Source organism: Oryctolagus cuniculus, chromosome 10 (assembly GCF_051225735.1).
Source record: "Oryctolagus cuniculus isolate XC-2025 breed Fujian yellow rabbit chromosome 10, ASM5122573v1, whole genome shotgun sequence".
Taxonomy (NCBI): Eukaryota; Metazoa; Chordata; class Mammalia; order Lagomorpha; family Leporidae; genus Oryctolagus; species Oryctolagus cuniculus.
The window spans coordinates 35,022,114-35,046,637 of NC_142876.1; the positions used below are offsets into that span (position 1 = coordinate 35,022,114).

The 24,524-nt window shown below is 41.4% G+C and overlaps 2 pseudogenes; one reads left to right on the plus strand and one right to left on the minus strand.

Moving 5' to 3' along the window:
• Positions 1-15,054: 15,054 nt before the first annotated feature.
• Positions 15,055-15,764, minus strand: LOC100357223 (small ribosomal subunit protein uS5 pseudogene; annotated as a pseudogene).
• A 27-nt stretch (positions 15,765-15,791) lies between these two features.
• LOC100356968 (Y-box-binding protein 1 pseudogene) lies at positions 15,792-21,810 on the plus strand (annotated as a pseudogene).
• Positions 21,811-24,524: the final 2,714 nt, after the last annotated feature.

Below are 24,524 nucleotides of genomic sequence, written 5' to 3' on the forward strand. Positions count from 1 at the left end.
CATAAGGACATCTTCCAAAAATTATCTGATGGAGCTGGCATTGTGGCAAGCAGGTTAAGCTACTGCTTGTGATGCCAGCATCCCATATATGAACACTAGTTCAAGTCTCTGTTGTTCAACTTCCAGTCCAGCTCCCTGCTACTGATCCTGAGGGAGCAGCAGAAGGTGACTCAAGTACTTTGGCTGCTGCCACCCATATGGGAGATCCAGCAAATGGGAAATCTCTCTCTTTCTCTTTCTCTCTCATTCTCTTTCTCTTCCTCCCCCTCTCTTCTTCGCTCTTTGTCTATCTCTCTCTCTACCTTTCAGATAAATAAACCTAAAATTTCTCTGAAAATTACACAATTTAAATTTTATCAATATTTAGTATGATTAAAGCAGTACACTTAAATTACAAATAATGCACATATTGAGGACCACAGTTTAAAAATTTTTTAAATATTAGTAAGCTTACATCATTAGTAAGCTTGAAAAACACAGTCCTTTTGGATCAGAAGTAAAGTGCCTTTTTCTGCTGAAAATTATCCCATTTATGAACTCTAAGAACCAAGACTAGTTTCCAAGTTATGTAGAACTATGATATGAGGGGTTGCAAGCCATTTAATCTCTATATATACAGTCTTACCATGGTATGTAGGACTCATTATTCAGTACTCATTTAGTTAGTTATTATGTACTGAAATACACACACACACATGCATGAACATTAAGGGGCTTCAAAATTTCACATAAAAACTGAATTAAGGCCGGCGCCGTGGCTCACTAGGCTAATCCTCCGCCTTGCAGCGCTGGCACACCGGGTTCTAGTCTCGGTCAGGGCACCGGATTCTGTCCCGGTTGCCCCTCTTCCAGGCCAGCTCTCTGCTGTGGCCAGGGAGTGCAGTGGAGGATGGCCCAAGCGCTTGGGCCCTGCACCCCGGGAGACCAGGATAAGTACCTGGCTCCCGGCTTAGGATCAGCGTGGTGTGCTGGCCGCAGCAGCCACTGGAGGGTGAACCAACGGTAAAGGAAGGAAGACCTTTCTCTCTGTCTCTCTCTCTCTCACTGTCCACTCTGCCTGTCAAAAAAAAAAAAAAAAAACTGAATTAAAATATGAATTTTTCACTAATTTTTGAAGCTCCTGTGTATGTATTTCAGAAAGTTTGTAGAAAATCTGTATTAAAAGATGTCGCTCCCCCTCTTCATGGAGGAACGACACTAAACCCTGCCTAGGCTTCATATCCGAGTCACGGCACCATTATGTCACTCCCCCTCTTCGTGGAGGAACGACACTAGACCCTGCGTTGTTCTTTTGTCTGCTCGGCCCTCCCCGGGTTTGCTGCTGGTTCTTCCCGGGTTGGCTACCGTCCCTTCCACCTCCGTGGAAGAGCGGTTCCCCCTGCCACTTTCCCCACTTCCGCGAGGGAGCGGCACACCTCCGGCTGGCTCTCTCGGGGGCTGCACAGGTGTTCCTTCAGATAGATGTTCCTGGTGCATGTTGTCTCTCTCCTCCTTTATAGTCCTCTTCCATCAATCCCAACTCTGCTACCCACACGCCGAGTACGCTGCTCTCCTCCAATCAGGAGCAGCTCCTGCAGCTTGTCAAGTTGGTGAAAGGCAGCTGTGTAGAAGCTTTTTACTCCTCTCCCAGCGCCATATTGTGGGAGAGCAGATGCATAGAATAAGTCTTAATTCCAGTAACAGTCTAGTCCGAGTTGCTCCCCACAAAAGATAATTTTATTTTGAGCTCTGCAGTTTTTTTTTAACAATATGCACTGTCCAAAAATGTTTTCAAATTCTCTCTCTCTTATTTTTTTTTTTAATTTGACAGATAGAGTTAGACAGTGAGAGGGAGAGACAGAGAGAAAGGTCTTCCTTCCGCTGGTTCACCCACCACCAAATGGCCCATGGCTGGAGCTACACCAATCCGGAGCCAGGAGCCAGGTGCTTTCTCCTAATCTCCCATGCCAGTGCAGGCTATCCTCCACTGCCTTCCTGGGCCACAGCAGAGAGCTGGACTGGAAGAGGAGTAACTGGGACCAGAAGTCGGCACTCATATGGGATGCTGGTGCCGCAAGCAGAGGATTAACCAAATGAGCCACAGCGCCGGCCCCTGAAATTCTCTTATGTGAATAAAATTTGGGAGGGTCAGCATATTCAGCCCTTCCCAAATATTAATGATATATTATTAGTGTGTGTATTGTTTCTCTAGCCAGAGGATTCTTGGAAAACAGAACACATAGAAGTTGTGTCCCATAAGGGTTATGGGAAGAAAAAGAAGCAAGGAAAATATATAGTCACCAGGCTTGGTTCAATCTATGCAGGAGCCTCTATGTGCTACAGGATAGCAGATAAGCACTTAGTATGAGCAAGTAAAATTGGGGGTAGGGAGAAGGTTGAGAGTAGAAGGAGAGGGAACTGGAAGAGAATTTGGAAACCATTGCAAACACGCTTTCCCCTGTTCAGATTTGGCCACGAAGACATGTTAGTGACAACTATTTAATGCTTTTATGCCCATCATTTTATAACTTATAATCCAGGGTTTTTTTTCTCTAGGGCATCAATTTGTGGGAGCAAAATTCCTGAAATATCTTAAAGCTTTGTTTCTCAACTGGAGGTGATTGTGCCCACAAGTGATATTTGGTAATATGCGTGAACAATTCTGGTTGTCATAACTGGAAGGAAATGCTACTGACAGGTCCTGGATAGAAGTCAAGCACACTGCTAACATCCTAAAATCTGTCCTTACAACAAAGACTTTTCTGGTCCAGAATGTCAGTACTGCCAAGTTTGAGATACCTTGTCTTAAAGAAAAAAAGTAATACCATTACGACTGGCCCATGACAGGAGGTAATGTATGTGCTCTTCACTGGCTTTCTGTTTGCTCTTCTGTCCCAGAAATCTCAATCTCAGGAACAGCCAGTGTGCCCCCAGTGGGGGACGGAAATATCACTGATTCATCACCAACTATCCGTCTCACAATAGGGAGGATATTTAAGGCCGGTTCTATCAAAGGAAGCATAAATCTGCCCTTTCTGTTCTTTCTTAAAGAAACAGGATTTAATGATCTCAGCTGGGGCCTAATGAGCCAGTGTCCACATCAGAAAGTTGCTCTGGGTTTGACATGTTTGACAGGGTGTTAGGGGAAAATATGGGGTGGGGTTGTGGAGGAGGAGATATATCGGAAGACTAATTGAGCGCTGCAGCTGAGAAGTCTATGGAAGTGTTGTCCTCTAGCTAAAGGTTGTTATGCTTCACTGGAGCCAGAAACAAACTCTGCCAGGAGGATGTCAGTCTTCTACATGAAGAAATATAACTTCACACGCAACAAAAGCTAGGAGTATTTGAGCAGTATGAATGTAATTGCAATAACTACTGTCCAAGAGGACCATCCAGCTGCAGCTAATGGTCTGACGTAAAGTGCATCAGATGTCAAAGTGTGCCAGGTGCTTAATGTTCTGCTTTGGGACTGGGGAAATAAGGCTGTGGTATGTGGGGCACCATCGCAGAGCAAACTGAATGAGTCCCAAGAGACAAGGTTATCGGGCAACATTTCTGATATGGTCAGGGCCTCAGGCACAAGGACTATCTCCCCAGATATGGTTGATGTGGGTAAAAACAGAGAAAGGTATCAGGAGGATGTAAGAGAATTTGAACCCCTCGCAGAGATGGTGGGAGAATTAAGACTCAGGAACAAGTTCTATCAAGGTGCTCAGCTCTGGGCCACTGGCAAATGACTGAGAACAGGACTGGTCAAAAGTGTAACAAGCATTCCCCTGAACTGATCAAATCAGTCCTGGATATGAATATTAATCTGACAGCTGCTTGCTGTCTGGTTGATTAGTATCTTGTAGTCTGTTGTCTTATTTTAAAACTGCAGATACCAACAGACTTTAACCAAAAATCATACATGTAAATTACTTATGAAAATTAAATGAAATCATGTCTATAAATCGATCATACTGTATACTACTCGTATTAGATATTTCTGAATGCATGACTAAAATCATCTGAGATTGTAAACAGGTCCCAAGGTAGCTTTGGCAACAGTCAAGGCATTTGAGAACAGTACTTTCTGTCCCCAACACCTCATCTAATGGTTGCTATGGTCCCTTGCTCTGATTTGAATGTGTTCCTTAAAAACTGCCTGTTGGGCTGGCACCGCGGCTCAATAGGCTAATCCTCCGCCTGCGGTGCCGGCACACGGGGTTCTAGTCCCGGTCGGGGCACCGGATTCTGTCCCAGTTGCCCCTCCTCCAGTCCAGCTCTCTGCTATGGCCCGGGAGTGCAATGGAGGATGGCCCAAGACCTTGGGCCCTGCACCCCATGGGAGACCAGAAGGAAGCACCTGGCTCCTGGCTTCAGATCAGCGCGGTACGCCGGCCACAGCGTGCCGGCCGCAGTGGCCATTGAAGGGTGAACCAACAGTAAAGGAAGACCTTTCTCTCTGTCTCTCTCTCTCTCTCTCTCTCCCCCACTGTCCACTCTTCCTGTCAAAAAGAAATTAAAAAAAAAAAAACTGTCTGTTGGAAACTTAACCTCAAAAGCAATATAGTTTGGGAGATGAAACCTAACAGCAAGTTTTTACAACATGAGGGTTTCACATTCATGAATGGATTAACGCCAATTATTGAAGGGCTTGGGTGATGGGCTTTTAGTCTGGAGGGAAGACATTGCTTGGGACACCCATATCAAAATTCCTGAATTTGAGTTTTGACTCCATTCTCAATTCTAATTTCCTGCTAGTGTGCACTCTGGAAGGTAACAGGTGATAATTCAAGTAGTTGGGTCCCTGCCACCCACATGAAAAGCCTGGATTAAGTCCCCAGCTCTGGGACATGGCCTGACTTATTCCCAATCCTTGTGGGCATTTGGGGAGTAAAACAAGTTGATTGGGAGCTTGTGCAGGTTCACTCTCTCTCTCTCTCTCTCTCTCTCTCTCTCTGCCTTTCAAATACAAATGATGATGATGATGATATAAACATCGAGGCTGTAAATTCAATCTCTTGCTTTCTCTCTGGCCCTCTCTTAACTTTGCCACTATTGCACTATGAAGTGACATACATACTGTGAAACAGTTCATTCAAAAATACCTTGTAGGGGGCAGTATTGTGGCTAAGAGGATAAAGCTGTCCCCTGCAAATCCTGCATCCAATATAGGCACCAGTTTCTGTTTCAGTTGCTCTACTTCTGACCCAGCTCCCTCCTAATGCACCTGGGAAAAGCAGAGGAAGATGGCCCAGGTGTTTGGGCCCCTGCCAACCACATGAGATCTCAATGAAGCTCCTGGCTCCAAGCTTCCCCCTGGTCCAGCGCTGGCTATTGCAGCCATTTGAAGAGTGATCCAGTGGATGGAAGACTTTTTTCTTTCTTTCTGTGTCTCTCCCTCTCTTTCTGTAACTCTGGTTTTCATATAAACAAATAAATTTTAAAAAAATAGAAATATTTTACTAAATAGCACTCTGGCCTCAGAATCAGCCCTAAAGGCATTCGGAGCTGGCTGAAAAGCTCATGAGAGTACTTCAGGCATGGAAAGCCAAGACACTCTGGCAAAAGATCTCTGCGAGTGAGATCCCAGTGGCAAGAACAGGTCTTCAAAGAAGGAGGTACCTTTCTCTGAAGGGAGGAGAGAACCTCCACTTTGACTATGACCTTGTCTAAACAAGATAAGAGTCGGAGAACTCAGAGGGCTTCCATAGCCTTGGAAACTCATGACTGGAGCATAGGGAGATTACTGATGCCATAGACAGGAGTGTCAATTGGTAAAGTCAACAACAGGAGTCACTGTGCACTTACTCCTCATGTAGGATCTCTATCCTTAATGTGCTGTACATTGAGATTTAATGCTATAACGAGTACTCAAACAATATGTTTCACTTTGTGTTTCTATGGGGGTGCAAACTGTTGAAATCCTTACTTAATGCATACTAAACTGATCTTCTGTAAAAAAAAAAAAAAAAAAAGAAGAAGAAGAAATTATCAATTCCCAACTTGACTCTCACTGGGATTAAACGTGACAATAGGTCTGATCTGATTTCATCATCATTTAAAAAATCATCTATTATTTTTCACTTTATGTTTCTGTGTGGGTGCAAACTGTTGAAATCCATACTTGATGTATACTAAGCTGATCTTCTGTATATTAAGATAATCAAAAATTAATCTTGATGTGAATGGAAGGGGAGAGGGAGTGGGAAAGGGGAGGGTTGTGGGTGGGAGGGACGGTATGGGGGGGAAGCCATTGTAATCCATAAGTCGTACTTTGGAAATTTATATGCATTAAATAAAAGTTTAAAAAAAAAAGAGAAAAAAAAATAGAAATATTTTGTAGAACAAGGAAAGTCCATGCATCAGAACTTTCCAGATGCAGTGTTTTGTTAGTGTTGCTGGAGGCAAACACTAACCCTGCTAAGTTTTACTAATCACTTTCTCTCCTGATATGCCTATGTTAAACTGGGTGGGTGGGAGGAGCTAAAGGATTACTCTATATTTATTGGCTTGTTTAGTGTAATTATTAGTTATGGATTATCCACAACTGGAAACTGGATTTAGCAAGAAGTTACTGTTTCACCCCCTCCCCTACCAAAAAAAAAAGCTTGGAATGGGAATTTGGAAGACCATGCAGGAGAAAGGCAGGACATGACAGTTAGGTGGGAAATATATTACATAAGAAGTGAAAAAGAACACCTCACTGTGGACATCTAAAGCTAGGAGAACAACTGAGAAATTGTGATAAGTGTGACAAGAATATTGGGTCCCTGACAGTTAAAACAGAAGCTCTGAACTGACTTAAGATTTAGTGTGTCTGCTAATAGAAACTGGGGCAATACAGCAAACAGGAACCCTCCTAATAAGAGACTCCACAGTGGTAGAGCTACTAGAAACCTGAATTTTATATCAAGAAATTCTGTCTCAAAAAGTACACAATTCCACATAGGGACTCAGTTACAGGGCAAGGGCCAGAAATCTAGTATTTATTAAATGTCAGCTTAGTGACATATGTTGAACCTGGTGCTGTGCTATTATCACATTAGAATGTGATAACATGCATATCACCCTTATCATGCAAATGAGGAGGCATAGGTTCAAAGAGTCTCAAGAACCACAGGTAGAGAGGGGTAAAGTCCATGCTCTGTCACAGGTATGTCCCAGGACCTTGCATTTAGTGACTGCTTCACTGTGCTCTGTCATAGGTATGTCCCAGGACCTTGTATTTAGTGACTGCTTCACTGTAATAATTTACTGGGTAAGTGTTGAGTTAACTTTTACTAATCACACTGCCAAATGCAAACATGCCTGTGTGTATGTTTCCCAACCAGACTGTGGACTCTGCACCTTCTGTGCCTGTATCTCCATTAGCATAATGAAGGACATGTTGTAGGAGTTTCATAAGCACATAGAGTTCTCAATAAATCTGAACTGAAAACTTGAGCATGCCTGTTTAATGCACGTGTGTCTCAGAAATTATCAAATATAGAAGACAAAAGAGGTTATACCTGCCCTGGTTGGGGGGGTGGTGGGTGGGAAGTGATTGCATCTTCATATTCAAGTGGTCCTTTCTCTCGTTTACGAAGAAGGATTTTATTTAAATTTTCAAAGTGCTTCTCTAGAGGTGATTGCCACCAGCCCTCATGCCACCTCTCCCACTCAATCGTTTTTCCAGCAAGGAAGTCTAAAGCTTGCTGACTCATTCTACACATGGAATGAAATTCATGCAGACCTCCTGTTAAGGTTCATTTGCTAATAAGCCTCTGGGAGTCTCTATCCTCACCACCCCATTGCCTCTATGCACACACAACTCTGGAGTTCATTCACACTGTCCAAAGACTAGAAGACACAGAGTGTGGGCCACTGAAGAAAGGGATGGCTGCTGGCATCGCTGATGGTCATCACAACTCTGTCAGCAGATAGCACCAGGGCACTTCCCTGTCTTAACTGCCAGTGCAAGGACCCCTCAGGTAAAGAAAGAAGCAAAGAGAAATCCCTATGTACGAAACATGCCTCATAAAAATCACGGAGCTGCATTGAATTTTTTTTTTACCGATTCACTTTTGTAACTGATGTCACATTGCTATTTTGCATGTACAATAGTATGTAAAAATAAAAGGAAAGGGTGGCTTCCCAGGAGATGTGGATCATCAATGAAAGCTCTGTGGAAGTAATGAATGTAGCCTTTAATCAGGTTAAATAGGAGGGAGTGATATCACTCATCACAGAAGACCAGGTTTTCCTTCCATTTTAATAAATATATGTAAATGCACTGCAACGTGCAGTAATGTGCATTCACGTGCAACATATTTCACATCCATTTTAATGAACTCCACTGGGCTTTCACATTCTTTTGTTAAGCTGGAATTAGATAGGAATGAGCACCTCCTGAAACATCAACAGCATGTGTTTCTATCTTCAGCATGTAGCACAGTACCTTGCCAATAGTGGGTGCTGCCCAAACTGAAGGAGTAATAAGTAAATTTGTTTGTGTCCCTATGTGAGTGAGAAGGTATGCTCTGAGGGAGACAGGAAAATTGTTTTAGCCAAAATTTAGATTACTTAGATGCAAAATTTGAGGAGAAATAGTGGATTGAAATACATTTTCTGAAGGAGTTAAGAATAATGAAGATAATAGCTTAAAAAAAAAGAGGTAGAAGGCAGAGGGCCATTGAATCTTTTCCTCTCATTGTGAAACTACCTGGAGCACATGAAGAGTTGTGCTATAGACAGTGACTGCTTCATGGGCTGGACCAAGAATAAAACCCTGTGATAATATATCATGTGGATTTCCAATGCAGAAAATGTGCTGTAACCAGATCAGCAAATTTCCACTACAGGCTTATGTTGTGGAATAAAGAAAAAACATTGTTGAATGGAACTTTTGTCAGAATCATCTGTATTGTCAGGGAATGTTAAGAGAGAATAGGATGCATTCTTCTCTTCTGCACACCCCTCAATGGCATCATGAAGGCAAATAAGTCCGCTTTCTATTTTAAGCTCTTGCTCTTGCAATGTGGACCTGCTCCCCACGAGTGGGGAATGCCTCCATGAGTGAGAAAAGGGCTGCTCTGTCTTGGAAAACAAGAAAGAGCTCGAAGTACCTAACAAACGGATTGTCTACAGCTTTGCCCTCCCTCTATTGCATGCCTGTGTCTCAATTTAAAAAGATGCAAGATGAAAAATGATTCAGATACTCAGGCAAAGGAGAAAACCTAGATACATACGTTTGAGTGTGGCTTCAATGCACAAACAGAGGTCATTAATCAGAACTGGCATCCTTGCTGATGATAAGAGCACTGGAACAAGCTTCTTACTTCAAAATGCCTTCCTAATCTGCTCACCGATAACTAATACTTACACTTCTTTGTGAGAAAGGATAGAGTCTTTCCTTTCATTAGAGATGAGCAGTTCAGTGGTAAATTACACTGAGAGGGAGGAGGAAGACCCAGGAATTTAAATTTATTATAAATTATGAGAACAAAACAGGGGTAGGAAGTCAGAACCATGGCTGACTGTATGGACAGATCTTTATTTAAGGAGAAAAAAATAAAGACACAGAGAAGATTGGGAATGAAGTTCAAAATTAGCAGGGACTATAGAATTATTTTACCCTGGTTTTCTCAGACCTTAAGAAACTCTTCTACAAAGAAAATGCCTGCTGAAACAGCATAAGGCTTAGCAAGCTACGCATCCATCTCTTCTAAAATAGGTTTCTGTTATACAGGGCTAACTATTAGTCTGGGCATGTGTTTACAATTTTTATTTTTCATACTAGCAGTAGATGATGAATTTACTTTTATTACTCCAGTGTTGTGGACTGAATCATATTCCCCTAAAGGATGTAAAGATATCCTAACCCCACCTATCTGTAAATGAAAATAGGGTCTTTGCAGACATAAGCAAGCATTACGAAGGCAAAACTGAATAGGATGGGGCCTAACTCTAATGAGTGGTGCCCTTACAGAGGTCCTTGTAGAGTCCCTGTGTGGGGATTCAGAGACACAGACACACAGAAAAGGAGACCATGTGATAGAAGACGCAGGGTCTGCAGTCATGCAGCTTTTAGTCAAAGAATGCCAAGGATTTTCAGGAGCTGCTGGAAGCAAATAAGAGGAAAGGAAGTCTTCAAGGGATCATGGACCTTCCCACATCTTGATTTTGGACTTCAGAAAGCAAGAAGGATATTTCAATCTTCTGTGATTTGGAGGAGTTTATCTCAGGTAGAGACGATGTTGTAGGTGAGTGACAGGAAAACATGGTTCAAGGGGAAAGCAGTGCTGAAATCTTCCTTCCCTCTTTTCATTAATTATTCAAGTGGTTTCATTTCTGCTAATGTCCCAACAGTGCTTCTTTCTTCCCACACATTAGATAAGAGAATATTTCAGGGAGTTACACTATTATAACAGATGGTCAGATAGTCCAAAACCGTTAGGAAAAAAAGGTAGCTAGGGAAAAAAAAAGCTAAATATTGCAGGCAAACTGATAGTGGCATTGCATTGACATTTTGTGGCTTTCTAGAATGCTGAGCACCCAAGTGCCATCAGCATCTCCACCATCAGGAAGTTTGAATCACCCTCCACCCTAGCTTTTTTTTTTTTTTTTTTTGTAACTATTTATTTATTTATTTGAACAGCAGAGAGAGAAAGAGAGGGACAGAGATCTTCCATCAGCTGGTTCACTCTTCAAATGCCAGCTACAGACAGCACTAGGCCAGGCTGAAGCCAGGAGCCTGAAACTCCATCAGTTCTCCCACATGGGCAAAAGGAATCCAAGTACTTGGGACTTCTTCCTCTGCCTCCCATTAACAGTAGGCAGAGTTGGATCAGAAGTGTGGAGCAGCCAGGACATGAACCAAGTACTTCAATATGTGATGTGGGAGTTCCCACTGGCAGCTTAACCTCCTAGGCCACAATGCCCACCCCTCTACTCCAGGCTTGATCCCTGAGAATAAAGGCTGGAACCTTAGTGAACCTTTAGTCCAGCTAGCTCTGCTACTAAACATATAGCACCAAAGCATAGACTACTAGCACAGTTTAAAAACGCTACAGCCCCTAGAAATTTCAAGATAAATAGAAAGGTTTTCCTGTAAGAAAATTAAAATGCAAATTGCAATGTCTGCTTAATATCCTTTTGAGAATCCTAATGCTATAAATATACTATTTACTCCTTGACGTGTGCATAGGTGCATAATTGTGTTAATATGCAGAAGGGCAGCTCATCCTGCTTGTTAAATCTCCTCCTACATTTTACAGCTTTACAAATGTCAGGTCGTTAGGCCATAACTCTCCTGTTGAGGACCTCATTACCTATAAAGCATTCATATCTGCCACATAAAAGATGCAGGTGAAACACAGGTTTGGCAATTAACCCATACATCTTTATCATCTGGCTAGTCTTGCCTATTTTTTAAACAACAATTATATTTTCTTGGGTACTGTCTACTAAGTACCATTGCTTCCCTGTATGTTCAATTTGAGGAATGCAATTACAGTCATTTTCTCTGTTAAACTGACTAGGTGGAATCTCTTTTCCCAAAAATAATTCTAGTAGAATTGCAAAATGCACAGAAATTTTGCACTTGTTCCAAGGGCAAGAGGTAGCCCAGTTCTTTGACTCAGGCTAGGTAAAATTGCAATGTAGGGAAGGATTGCCACAGTGTGCCCCAGGACTCTCCCTCTTGGGCAGTACCCATGATCCCTGCCACAAGCAGGACACCAGGAGTCCTGGGGCTTGGAGCCCAGTCTAATCCAAAAGCCAATTCACTTAGCTGTAAGTCTTTTTTTTTTTTTTTTAGCTCTGTCCTGCCTCCCTTGTCAGAATCTGCTGGTACCTTAGAAATTGGGATAATTTGTGCTCTAGGCTGTTAATGAAAATCTCTGGAAGTTGGAAAGAAGACTAATATTGTTTCAGATTCTGTGCCTGTCACCCTATTACCCACAAGAAGCTTCTTCAGTCCTTATTGTTATTCCAGTGAGTAGAAATGCCTTATATGTCAGATGTAGAATGGACATAGGGAAACTTAACAACAAGCCCAAAGTTACCTACTCCTCTATAGGACCTCAAAGCTGAGGCTCCTTCCAGTAACCACATTTGCCTCTGCTTCAAAGGAAGGCTCAGCACCTCTCTTCAGTTTATATAGAGGATGAGAGCCTTTTGTGTGGTGGCCTCATCACTATTCCATGATTACTCTCTCTTCAAGAGTAAGACATTAATCTGACAGAATGGAATTAATTACTTCGATGGGGACATATTTTCCTTACCAGTTATAGGCCTGTGTCCTCAATAGTATGCCCTCAGATAACCATGAATTCCAATTTGTTTCCATGAGGAGGGTGATAGCAAAGGAGGCTGCTGCCTTCCTAAAACTATTTACATGAATAACTTGAGGGGCACAGTAGGTTAAGCCACCACTTGGGATGTCCATATTCCATATCAGAGTACCTTGGATTAAGGCTCTGTTGCCAATCCAGGTGCCCGAGAATACATATTGAGGGAAACGGCATTAATGGTTCAAGTTCTTGAGTCCCTGCCACCAAAGTGGGAACACTGGATGTAGCTCCTGGATCCTGCCTTAAATCTGGCCCAGCCTCAGTGCTGTTGGCTATTTGGAGAGTAAAACAGTGGCTGGAAGATAACTTTCTTTCTCACTATTGATCTTGCTCCCTCTATCTGCCTTTCACATAAATAAAAATAAACATTAAAAATAAGCAAAAATGAGGAAATAATTTCAAAATAAATAAGTAAAGAAATTTGTAACTTGACTAAATTCATATTTCTAAGAGGAATCATCTAAGTATACAACTGTATTCAGTATGAATGTGAATAGGTTGATTCCTATTCAGATTCAGGGAACACGAGAGAATTTTACAAGTAACCCCCCAAATAAATTAGATTGTAAATGCCATTTTTTATGACAATTCCCACATCCCCAGGAGAAAATCTATAATGTCTTATATCTATTAAGGCAATTTATTACCACCCTGCTTCACTTACTCATGTTCTTTAGATTTTTGAAAGGCAAATTTCAGTCACTTTGCCAAAAATGTTTTATCTGAAGCAAAAATTATTTTTTGTCCTCTGAGGAGTGCAGCTAATCAGATAAATCAATCATCTGAATTTTAACTATACTGAAAATAGTCTGATTAGTTTCAAAACCATTTTACAAATTACTAAACATTTACTATAGACCAAGCACTAGGATGAGTGTTTCATATGTTGAAATGAAATAATCATAATGTCCTCAAGTCTTTATTTAGCATTATTTATAATAGCAACATCCTCTAATTGAGTTATAACTATTTTTAAAAAAGGTTACTTCATTCAATCATTACATACGCCTTGATAACTTGGTGTCAACAGCTGCATGTTAGAACTGATGTAGCTGTAGCTGGTCATGTGGTTCATCATGGGTAAGCCCAAGTGTTGTACCAAGTTCATTCATTCTCATTCCCAAACCCATGTGCTTCATCCTAGACAGGTACAACTCCTGGCTTTTTAAGTTATTGGTTCATCTGCTTCTCAGGATAAGCCAGTGAGACCCATGTGAGAGCAAATCATTGTCTCCATCTAACAGATAAGAAAGTTTAGCATATAATCATTGGTCTGTGCTATGTAGATGATTAGAAGAGACCAGAGACGAATCCTCACAGCACTCAGTTACATGGCTGAGCTCCTTTCTGAAGAACATGCCAGCAACTTGAAATGGTACTCAGGTTGGATTGTAGGTGCTTTCAAGCCCACTTTACAACCTGCCCCAAATAACACTCAGGCCAGGGACATTGTGAGTTCTACAGTTCAGTGTGTTGAACATTTTACAGTTTGAATAGTGAGTAAAAAGAGGGAACCAGACAATACCACATATAATTGCCAACACAGCAGGCGATTATTTACACGGTGGATCTTAAAGGTAATGGTGTACTGGTAAATGGCTTTCCAAGGAAAGAAGCCAGAGGGGCTGCATTGTGGCAAAGTGGATTAAGCCACCATCTGCAATGCAGGTATCCCAAATGAATGACTTCTGATCCAGCTTCCTGTTAATGCACCTAGGAAAGCAGTGGAAAACGGCCTAAGTCTTTGGACCCCTGTACCCACATGGGAGACTTTTTTTTTTTTTGACAGGCAGAGTGGACAGTGAGAGAGACAGAGAGAAAGGTCTTCCTTTGCCGTTGGTTCACCCTCCAATGGCCGCTGCAGCTGGCGCGCTGTGGCTGGCGCACCGCGCTGATCTGAAGGCAGGAGCCAGGTGCTTCTCCTGGTCCCACATGGGAGACTTGAACGAAGCTCTTGGCTCCTGGCTTCAACCTGGCCTAGACCTGGCTGTTGCAACCATTTGGAGAGTGAACCAGCAGATGGAGGGTCTCTGTTTCTTTCTGTCTTTCCCTCTCTCTCTGTAATTCTGACTTTCAAATCAATATATAAATCTTTTTCTTAAAAAATGAAAAAATAACTTTGATTTTTTAAAAAAAGAAGCCCTGATGTCTGAGGTTCACCAATTTTCATGTAAATACTACCACCATACACAGTGTCTAGCTCCCAATGTGAGGTCACTAAATGTGGAATTTGAGAGATCATTAATTGCAAGGCAAGGGTACACCGCAGTCCAGATGATTGTAAATCATCCATAATTCTGAGTCTTTCCTCTGACAAAGCATCTCATTGATTCAGCCATCACCATCATCTTTACAAATGCAAATATTCCTGGAAGGATGCAGCAGATAGTTCCAACTTTACTAGCTTTAAGCCTGGGGTGTCCTTTGTGCTGGTTTCTGACAGCAAATGGAAAAGGGGTGTTAGAAAAGCAGAATCATCAGGATAAAAAAGGAGATCCCAGACAATGGCAGACAGACTTGAGAATGGAAGAAGAAATTCATTTAGGTGAGAAAAATGCAGACTCCTAAGTAAGCAAGACAAAATCTCAGCTTCAGGTACACAGTGAGCCTGGGAAGCACTGCTTCATCTGGGTCACATTGCAAGTTGGCAGCAAGGAACAGAACCAGGAGTTTGCATCTTGCATATCATATCTGCACATTAAATTCTTTCTTTTTATTAGCAGGATTATTTCGCTTTATTTTCTTATCCGAAAACCTATGTTGTAGTCACAGCTGGAGCCTGGGTCCTCTGCACAGACACTCTGGTATGAGTCTTCAAAAGATGGTCATTAAATTCCTGATAGGGAGATGTGGTGAACACTTTCTTTTTTTCCAGAGGTTGGGGGTCAAATATCTGTGCTTCTTGAAGATAGCATTGAAAGAGGCCTTGGCAAAGTTGCCCAGGGTGGCAGTGCATTCCCTGGCTCAGGTACAGCAGTCATCAATGTCAGCCAACAGCAACAGCTTCTTTGGGACAGAGGCCTAGACAATGTCAGTGCCTCGGGGATCATGAATATGGCAACAGCACAGAGTCAGAGCATCCTTGCAAGGCATGGTGTGGGGTTTGCTGATCTTATTCCCCACCAGCAACCTCTCTGCAGTGGCACAATGGAAAGCTTGGCAAGGATGATGGCTCCTCAGATGGCAGTGGCTACCTTCTCAGAGCATGTCACACCGAGATCAACATGACCATTGTAGTGCCTGATGGCAACAAATACCTTGAAACTGGTTTACTGGCCAGCCTGTGTCTGCTTCTGTATTGGCATAATCTGCAAAACCTCATCCTTCAGGGAGACACCAAGGAAAAAGTCAAGGATCTGACTCCTTGATGGGCAGGGAGATGAGATAGGTCTCCTCCAGGCACTTGATCTTCATGTCCTTAAGCAGGCAGCCCAGCTTGGTGACAGAGAGCAACTCTTTGTCCTCAGCCCTGGCCCAACCCCAGCAACAACCATGGCCCCTGCTGTCACTGCCGAAACCTCCATGGAAGCCAACTCAGACTCCCATTCCATGTTCCCAGGGTCTCTGGGCCCTCCAGCATCAGCTACCACTTGGTATTCTCTGGGAGAAGAAGCACAGTTTAAGTTCTTCCATGTATTTTTCTAGTCTGACTGATTTCAGAGAGGCCAAGTGGCAAGTTCTTCATCCCAGAAGGTGCTAAACACTACCACTCAGTGGCTACTGGCAACACTCATGGTAGCCAGGGAACTGCTTTTCCATGCCCGGCTCCTTTATGTTCCTGCTGTGCTCCTCTTACTTCAGTCCTCAAGAACATTCCATGCCATTTTGGTGAATTAACAAGTAAATTGTGAGTGTGGATCATCTTCTTAAATCTACTGTGTTCAGTCTTTGGGTAAAAGGGCTGAGGTCTTGGAGACCACACTGCCTCTTCAGTACCCTCTTTATTAGCCTGATGAGAACTCTGACTAAAAAAGCAAGCATGGATTAAAAGAGGATGGAGGAGAAGGGGAGGCACCAAGACGTGGGAAGGGATACTACAATCGCCTTTCCTGTGGAGTGTCTGACACGCAACCTCCTGCATCTCTCCAGAGGACCTGAAGTTCTGGTCAGGCTGTGCTTCCATGATAGCAAGGACCTCTTCTTGGAATCAATACTTCAAAAAAAGGTGGGCCTAAATACCCTTATCTCCAGAGCAGATGGTTGCTAATTACCAGAAGTAAACAAACACAGACTGTAAGAAATACATCTTGTAGCTCCGAACGTTATTAATTTTCAAGAACACCAGGGGCACCTATTCCCAATTAGTGGAGAGTGTGAGTAGGAGTAGAACTGAGGAAGCTATACCAGGCCAGGAGATGCTGGGGGCCAGATTCCCTTCCTGCAGGCTCTAAACCTGATAGGAAGAATTCAGGAAGCCATTTAACCTTGTTGCCTTTATTTTCTCATCTGTGAAACAGTGGGTAATAAAATCCCTCTGCTTCCTCACTGGGTTTTATGTGAGTGAACTAATTAATGATTGTATAAAGCCTAGTACAATGCAACACATAATTGAAAAGTTTAATCATCGAAGTAATAGTCCAATAATAGTAAGTTGCAAACTAGTGATAAACAGTGCCTTTGAAATACAGATATTACCATTTGATATTTACCCTCTGATCTGCATTTTGAAATTAGAAACGTATATACTTTGTTTTATTCCCATTTTGATAATACTATTTAATTCTACAAAGCTGCTTCCTCTATTGTTTTAACTGTGCTGCTTAAACCAAGCAGAGAATCACTGAAGATTTCATTAATAATGGGACAGTCTAATTAAAAGCTCTTATTCCCAGGGGTCCTAGTATCTAGTCGATGGTCAAGAATCTACCTGCCCCTTTATTTTCCAAGTTATATTGAGAGGAGGTCTTCCTAGTCATAATTTCTTGACCTTCTGATCATTTTGCTATTCCATTCAGTTCATATTTTGCCTTTTCCCAGTTCTAAGCGTTTTCACAAGCTGTTCTGCTCCTGAAATGCTCTCTACCCTCCTTCACAGCAAAGCTTTTTTTTTTTTTTCTGGAAAATCTCGACTCCTTTTACAAAAAATAAGTCTTACTCTGTGATTTCCCTGTTACAACCAAGAAAGCATGGATTCTTCTTATGTTTTAATTTCTTTTTGTACCTATCAGTGCCTCTACTATTGGAATTTTCAAAACATATTGGAATAAAAGGAAATTTTCCAACCACACATGAAATTCATCTATCTTACCTGTACTTGGACCAGAATAGCAGTAACTCTGAGTATTCAAGAAGAAACCCAGCACAGGCTAAAGTTGAAGATTCCTAGAGACTGAGAAAAGATTTATGAAGAAGTTAAAAATCTACTATTTCAGCATACTTCTGTAACCCATGCAGTTTGAAAAGAAGTCTTTTTTTTTTTTTTTTGCAATGACTGATAGACCAATAAATTTTCCCACCACTTTTACTGAAGCGTTTCATTGTGTACCTCAGAAATGACTACTGATTAAAATTAAATGTAAGCATTGGTGATACAATCTTGCCCTAGAATTTTTATATGGGAAATAGGAAACTGGAAGCTTTCTTTTTACAGAGTATGCATAAAAACATGACATCTTTATCTTCAGAAAGACCCTTGCTCAAGAATGAATACAATTTGAAATATATTTTACACACACACACAGACTTATTTTTGAATCAAATTAAATTCACTATCATCATTATCATCGCCATTGCAATTATCATTGTCAACTAACACTGAACATCATTTATTAATACTTCACTGGTTGCACTGCCTTGCCAGAGTCTGATAGATGAAAATGAGTAGTCATTGCTTCTAGAAAAGAGACAAGGGGCATGCCTTGTATGAGTTTGTAAGGTGTTGTTATCAACATCATCCAGAGGCTCCAAGTTCCACAGAGAAAATGAAAGTCAAACTCCTTTCATGTCATGTAAAAGAGAAAAATCCTAGCTTTGTCACTGAGATAAAACCTATCAGCTATTTATAAACACCTTAGAAGATGAGACAATAGGATCAAGCAATAAACTTCTACTTCTGCCTGAAGTTCTGCTTTCGTCTATGTTAAATAGGCTGTGGAGCGTTCAGTTCTTCACCTGATAGTAAAAGTACTTTCACTGGATCTTCTGAGTCATGTCTAATGCAGAACTTAATAGCCAGACTGACTGTGCAATTGTACAAGGTATAGGTGGCTTTTTTTTTTTTTTTTGAGAGAGAGAGAAAGTCAATAATCACTTCACAATAGCTTTACCCCATGGGAATTTTTATCTAACTTGTTTCCAGATCAAAGGCATTTTCTCAGGCTGGACTGCAGGACTTTGTAGAAAATAGAAACACTGCCAAAGTTATTTTCCTTGGTTTTAAGGTTCCTTTTTCCTTTCTTTTTTGGAAGAAAGTGACATTTGAGCAAGGTTTTAGGAACAAAATTACAAAGTTAAGCATGGTCTTCTTTTTTACCCTTGAATTGCTTCTTCCACACTCTTCCTTTGGGGCTACTGCTTCCTTCCTTCTGCTCAATCCCCCACCTCCTATGCTCCTCAACAAATGTTCCCATGATACCACTCTTCTGCAGTTCTGTGCATTTAAGGCACAGCTATCTCTTGAATGGGACTGTTTAAGCCTTCTTTTTGAGATCCTCGCAGCATGCTTAGATTCCTGCTAAGAATATTTTGAATAGTGGCGAATGAATGGGAACAAATCTTTTCAAAACAGGAAACCATAACCTTTTATAATCAAACTTCGGTTTCTGGCTTTTTCACCTAAGCATAAATAAGTCCTGCTTGGATTAAGAAGCAATTTTCATCACTACTAGTCAGCGTGAGTCATTGATTCATCCTCCCCTCCCTCTCCCACCCTCATGTAATGAACATTTTCCACCTACTACAAACACAGGAGTATAATTCACACTCTTCAGTTCCCTTTCTTGGGTGTGGATGACCTTTGACTCTACTGCCTCCTAATAAGATTCAGTTGGAGCCTACTCATCAGACTGAAATATGAGCATACAGACATCCCTGAGATGCCTTCTACTCATGATATTATTTTACACAGCAAAAGGGACATAAAAATTTCAGACTTTTATCTTGATTTGGTCACTCCTTGGTTAAAAACAAATGAATAGTTTAACCCGAAGTTACGCTCACATTTCTGAATTTTCATTGCACAATGCTTGATTGTACAAAAGATACCCAATTCAGTCTTAGCACACATTGCAATGCTTATTTTTAAAAATTAGAGATTTCTGCTATAAAATTTTAAACAAAAACTGAAGTGTATAAAGTTATGAGATATATTTAATTATGTGGTTCTTGAAACAGGCTGTGAATATTGGTCCCTATGGTAACATCCATAAATATTTTAGACATTGGGAGTTTTAGTGGAATAACTGTATGACTATCCTGGCTGAGCACTTATATGAAAAGAATATTGATTTGGATTATGAATTCAGTAACTTAAAATTATGAGAATATTGGCATTGGAAGGAAGGGGACCTTGGGAGATATTGCTGGTATATTAGAACCTGTAGGAAACATTCTTTTAGTGGATTTGAAATAATTTTTCATCAGTCCTATGGGCATTTTGGATAAGGGAACTAAGATTCTCATATATTTTCTTTTGTGCAACATTTAATTTCCTAGGGGTAACATCTTCTGTTTCTCATTGGCACCAAAACTTTAATTTGCAATTTTTCAAGCATAAACTCATTATCACACCTTACACGTAATAATAATGTGGATGACAATCTGCAGAAATTATGCTTACACCATTGCACCTTCTCCTTCAGTCTTCTCTCTCATCAACAAGCATTTATTGAGCACCAATTACATGCAGTCATAATTCTAGGTGCTGTAAATTATCATGATGAGACTTTGCAGCCAAGAGTTCTGCTTGTGGAGCTTATATGTATTTGAGGGAGTAATTTTATAAGCAAGCATTGTGGTGAGAGGCCAGCATTGTGGTGCAGTGGGTTAAGCCAGCACAGCAGTGGTTCGAATCACGGTTGCTTCCAATTCAGTTCCCTGCTAATGCACCTGAGATGGCAGGAGATGATGACCCAAGTGCTTGGACCCTTGCCACCCACATGGGAGAGGCTACAGGCTCCTGACTTAGGCTTGGCCCTGCCCAGCCTCAGCCGTTGCTGCCATCTGGAAAGTGAACCATCAAATGGAAGATCTTTTTTCCTCCCTCTGTCACTCTACCTTTCAAATAAATAAATAAACCTTTTGAGAAAATGAGTGGAGGAATAATAAGTAAGATAACTTTATAGTAAAATAATTTACAAAGAGAACAAGACAGTTTAACTTAACAAAAATTTTAGAGAGCTTTTTATCAACAGGAATGACACCAAGGAAGATGTATTTGTACACCAGACTGCCATAAAGAAGAATAACCCCAGGAAGTACCTTCGCAGTGTAGGAGATGGAGAGACTGTGGAGTTTGATGTTGTTGAAGGAGAAAAGGGTACGGAGGCAGCAAATGTTACAGGTCCTGGTGGAGTTCCAGTGCAAGGCAGTAAATATGCAGCAGACTGTAACCATTATAGATGCTACCCACGTCGTAGGGGTCCTCCACGCAATTACCAGCAGAATTACCAGAATAGTGAGAGTGGGGAAAAGAATGAGGGCTCGGAGAGCACTCCCGAAGGCCAGGCCCAACAACGCCAGCCCTACCGCAGGCGAAGGTTCCCACCTTACTACATGCAGAGACCCTATGGGCGTCGACCACAGTATTCCAACCCTCCTGTGCAGGGAGAAGTGATGGAAGGTGCTGACAACCAGGGTGCAGGAGAACAAGGTAGACCAGTGAGACAGAATATGTATCGAGGTTATAGACCACGATTCCGGAGAGGTCCTCCTTCCCAAAGACAGCCTAGAGAGGACGGCAATGAAGAAGATAAGGAAAACCAAGGAGATGAGACCCAGGGTCAGCAGCCACCTCAGCGTCGGTACCACCGCAACTTCAACTACCGACGCAGATGCCCAGATAACCCTAAACCACAAGATGGCAAAGAGACAAAAGCAGCCGATCCACCAGCTGAGAATTCGTCCACTCCCGAGGCTGAGCAGGGCGGGGCTGAGTAAATGCCGGCTTAACATCTCTACCATCATCCGGTTTAGTCATCCAACAAGAAGAAATGAATATGAAATTCCAGCAATAAGAAATGAAAAAAAGATTGGAGCTGAAGACCTTAAGTGCTTGCTTTTTGCCTGTTGACCAGATTACTAGGACTATCTGCATTATCTATGCAGCATGGGGTTTTTATTATTTTTACCTAAAGATGTCTCTTTTTGGTAACGACAAATGTGTTTTTTAAAAAAGCCTGGTTTTTCTCAATACACCTTTAAAGGTTTTTAAATTGTTTCATATCTGGTCAAGTTGAGATTTTTAAGAACTTCATTTTTAATTTGTAATAAAAGTTTACAACTTGATTTTTTCAAAAAAGTCAACAAACTGAAAGCACCTGCTAATAAAGGTCTTAAATAATAAAAAAAAAAAGAGAGAGAGAGAGAGAGAGCTTTTTAACAGCATGGAAAACAAGAAAAAGCAAGCTATACAAAACTATGGGAGAAGAGTATGACAAAAGGAGGAATCAGTGTGTGCAACAGCCTGAAAACTTGTGTAATGGGGACAGGAAGAGGTTGGATGGCTGAGTCAGTCAATTTTCTTCCTGGGGTTTCTCTCACCTTCTCCAGAGCTCCACATCTGTTTATATCTGTTCACTAACTCTTACTTCATTCTCATCATCTCATGGTCTCCTTGCTTTCATGCTCTCTTCATTCCTTTTGCCACTCAAAATATCTTCCTATAGCAGAGCTCCATTGCCCTAGCTCTGTGCACACATCACCTGAAGAGTGGTCCAGATTCCTCTACCCTAGTTTCTATTTCCCCCTTCTTCTGGTTCCATCTCCTGGTGTTCCCATTCATACAGCCTCTACTAGACACGGGCCATGCATTTTGTTACCCTCATGTAAATAGTCAGACCTTTCTCAGAAGTCCACCTTATACCCTTCCTTCCCAACCCTATCCATATACTTTAAGAGGTAGACTTAATGGTGCCAGTTCAAGTCCCAGTTGCTCCATTTCCTACTGAGCGCCCTGCTAATACACCTGGGAAAGGAGCAGATGAAGGCCCAAGTGTTGAAAGCCCCTGTATCATAAGAGAGATCTGGCCCAGCCCTGTATGTTGCAGTCATTTGAAGAGTGAACCAGTGAATGGAAGCATTTCTCTCTCTCTCTCACCTTGTAACTCTGCCCTTCAAACGAATAAATAAATCTCTTTTTAATATGTGAAATAAGATTTTCCCTCAAAGCCTTCCATATGTATTATATCCTGAAACAATATACTTTACTTTCAAAGTCTGTGGCAAATCTTGTCTGTACAATTCACTTGTCCACTTAGTTCTACTTTACAACGCTTTTTCTTTCATTAGAGAAAAATATGTAGATTTTTATCTTCATTCACCTGTTTGCATGCTTGTTTTTGGTCTCCCTCTTCACTGTAAATACTTTGAGGTTAAACCTATGTTTCATGTTTCTTCCTTCTCCTTTACAGCGCTTGGCACACAGTAGGTTTCAATTGTTTAATGTGTGGACATAACTCTGTTTGATAGGCTTGCCTCTAATATGAGAGTTTATTTCTTAAATATATATATAGTAAAGAAATGAAATTTTATAGCCCATCTTATAGTAAAAAGGAAAATCTTGATTCATGCCCTAAACCCCTTCCTTGCAATGTTTGTGAAATATATATTAGCTTCTAGCTTTATTGACTCAGAAATAGCAAACCTCAGGAGGCAATAGTACACAGGAAAATTAATGATTTTGTGAGTGATTAATGGAATGGTACAGAAATAGATAAGCAAACTCAAGGATAGTTGTCTAGCCATCATGGAATAAGAACAGCAAAGAAACAAAAACATTTAAATAAATATCACATCTCATATAAAATTCTAAAAACTCAGAACTTTCAACACTGAGAATTCTTTGCCAATGCTAGTCTTGTTTACAGTATAATTTTCTGAAGAAGGAAAAGAAAATTTTTCAGTGGTGGAGAAACTTTTTTCTGCCAAAGGCCATTTGGATATTTATAATATCATTCATGAGCCATACAAAATTGTCAGCTTAAAAATCAGCCTGCTACAGATTTACTGAATCTTGATTCTCACCTGTGGTTGTCTTGGCAGAAACTGACCAAATCATTTCACCTGTAGGCCAGACAGTCCTACATATGGGTGGCATACTACTTGGAAAGAGAGATCATGACCATGGGGGATAATTTAGTATATTTGCTTAGTTTAAAGATGGGGAAGACAATCACCTGTGGAGAGGACTGTGTGGTGTGGACATAGTGCTACTCTTACAGTCACCACCCCATAGAAAGAGGGGCTGTGTCTTGTGCACATGGCAGATCCAGGGACTTATTATCATTGTCAGCTCTTTACTGTGACCAAACTTTTCTCAGGAGCATCACGCCCCCAATCATGAACAACTCCGGGGAGGCCTGAATCCTCTCACACTCACTGCTTCTCCTGGTACTGGAAAGACTAGTGATAGGGAAAATCAGGAGAGCAGTTAAACTATCACCTCACTCTCCATGTTCAAATCCTGCCTCTTCTCTCAAACGCCACATTGCCTGAGGCTTCCTTTTCCCAAAAACACATATATCCATGCCTTCCCAACCACAAACTCTTCCATTGTACTACATGGATCTGACCCTCCCATCCATTTTAAATCCCCGGCAGCCTCAACCCCTTTATGAATTGCTCTGCCTGGATTCAGCCTTCACAGATACCTTCACAGTGCCTGGAGGATGATATTTGGGACAAAGTAAGCTCCATTAGAAGTTTCTCTTTCCTCTTCATTGTTCTTTGCTATCAAAGACACAGTCATTATCCTCCTTAATATGTTTCTAGTGCTCCTTCCAAAGAATCCTAGTTATATCTCAGTGAAAAAATAAAATAAAAGCAGCAGCAAAATCTCTTATGGTCCTTTCTACATCATCATGTGATTTCAGCACCTCTTTGTTATTGATATCTACAATGCTCCTGTTACTTTATACTTATTCATTGCCCTTTTAACTTAAAATTCAGCATCATTTTTTCCATCACAATTTCTCTGCCTTCACCTGGGTGCCTTCAATTACCCTGGTTTTAAGCTACCCCACAACCAGAATAACTCAGTGCTGTATTTTGGAGGGGTTTGATTTTTTG